Genomic DNA, 2350 nt, shown 5'->3' with positions numbered 1-2350 from the left:
CCGGCCCGGTGGCGCACTGGATAGTGTGCCGCTTGGGAAGCGCGGCGGCACTCCCACCCGAAGGTTCGGATCCCACATACGGACCAGTTCCCCGCTGCTCACTGGCTGAGCGAGGCGTGGGAGCAACACCGAGGGTTGCGATCCCGTTGCTGGTCCCCGGTCCGGTACGGGGGCAACACTGAAGGTTGCGATCCGTTGCCGGACATGGAAAAAGACAAAAAAAAAAAAAAAAAAAAAAAAGAATAGAGAGTTTGGGAGTTAATGGCTTCAAGTATGATTTCAGATTATAAGTAAGAAAAAAGTAATATACTTCAGAATAATGAGAAAAATAAGATTAAATATACTTTTAGGATACATAAAAGTGAGGATATGCAGAGGACTAAATAACTTCAATTTTAAAACTAAGCACAATGCCTGGCACTAATAGTTGTTCAATAAATGTGATTTGATTGAATGAAAAAAAGAGACAGTCATTATGCCTAGGTAAAATATCTAAAGAAGATGATTTATTTATAGGAGAATTTAGCAGAATAACTGAAAGTAATAGAAACATTTCCTAGTTGAAAGACAGACTGACCCCTTTGTCATAATATTGTAAGATTAAGTCCAGGAGTAGAATTCCACTAGTTAGTCACTCTAGAAAGAATGACCAATGAGCTATTTCTAGATGTTAGCCAACTGAAAGGGCAATATTTGACTGTCAGGGAGATTTAGAGTTTCACTTATTTGTAAGATGAAAGACTGACTCATCCCAGTTAGCATCCCAGAATCCTGTCACCCAGATAGTTCACTCTGTGGACATTTAACACCAGTACCCCTCACGCTTCATCACTGTATTTCACTTCCTATCCGGCCGAGCAGGCACAAAATGAGACCACTCAAATGCTAAATGCAGTGAATCTGCCACATCAGAGAGAGTGCATTCCCAATGCTGAGACTCATTTATTTTCAGTAAGTCTACAGTGGAAATGCAGAGAAAAAATAAGCATGAGCAGTACAGTGTGGTGCAGGCAGACAACTGACACAAGAGATAGGTGTAGAACACAAGAGAACAGAAAAAAAAAGTATACAATTTGCTACACGGGCTCTTCTCTGGAATAAATACACTCTCAAAACAAAGAAAAGCCTGCTAAGGAAAGTCAGAGGTGGTGAGCTGGTGTCTGGACCAAAGGGCAACTTTTCCTAATGGATGTAGAAACCAGTAGGACAAGGGACGTTCCCAAAAGCTGCGAAAAACAGAAAAGCAAAGTAAACCAGAAGCACAAAGTCACAGTGGGGAAGAAAAGAAGCGAAGGCCCATCTCAGATGAAAATAAAATCCACTTCTTTTAGAAGTACACTAAAAGTCCTCTATCTTGTAGAAAATAACTCATTTCTGAAGAAATATTTATGGGAAGAGCAGTAATTCCATTGGTTCCACTTCAGTTTCTTTTTCTTCTGTTTAGTTCAAGTTAACTTAAATTTGCAACTTTTTTTTTTTTGTCCTTTTTGAGACCGTCCGCACCACACTCAGCCAGTGAGCGCACCAGCCATCCCTATATAGGATCCGAACCCGCGGCGGGAGCGCCGCTGTGCTCCCAGCGCCACACTCTCCCTAGTGCGCCACAGGCTCGGCCCAAATTTGCAACTTTTTAATTGAAAAAAGTCACGCCTCCTCTCCCCACAGAAGGCCCCAGCAAATGCAGCCTAGCACAGCTACTAGTACGAATCTGAGATCAGCACTTCTGGCCTTCCTTTCAACTGCATCTTCTCAAGAACTACTACATTTTGAAAGGTAAGGACATGCCTCAGATTCAGGACTCCAGGAATTTTTAGAATGGTGTTGGAGCAGGCAGCAAAGTAGTAATACTACACACATGTGGCATCATGGAATGGTAAAGCCTCCTGTTTCTTGTGGACTGTGGAAGGCAAGATGCAATTGTGCAATGCCATGCATCAGCAAATGGCAGCCCCGGTGCTTTATAATCCCTCCAGGCTCAGGTGTTAGGCCTATTGTGCATGTAGTGTATGAAAGCAATTTTGAATTAATTATTCTTTCCAGAGTTTAACTATATTTAAAGGTCTAACATCTAATTGTTTAGATCTTTTTTATGGAATTAACCTGTATACTGTTGCTTCTAAAGACCAAAGAACAGTCCCAAGATTTAGAAAAGATATTAAAACTTTATTCTGTTGATTCATAGTGTGCCTGAACTGAGAGGTGAAATTAAATATCAGTCTTAAATGTATTAAATATCAACAGTGGTAAATAACTTCCAAAGAAGCAGAGGTTTGCTTCGTGTGTTTGGAGATGAGATTCTCAATTTATTTTCATTTCATCTTTCTTTTTTTTTTTTTTTTTTTTTTTTTTT

The sequence above is a fragment of the Galeopterus variegatus genome, unplaced genomic scaffold, assembly GCF_000696425.1.
Source record: "Galeopterus variegatus unplaced genomic scaffold, G_variegatus-3.0.2 Scaffold21285, whole genome shotgun sequence".
Lineage (NCBI taxonomy): Eukaryota > Metazoa > Chordata > Mammalia > Dermoptera > Cynocephalidae > Galeopterus > Galeopterus variegatus.
The sequence above is the reverse complement of the archived record's forward strand: the minus strand, read 5'-3'. Positions refer to the sequence as shown.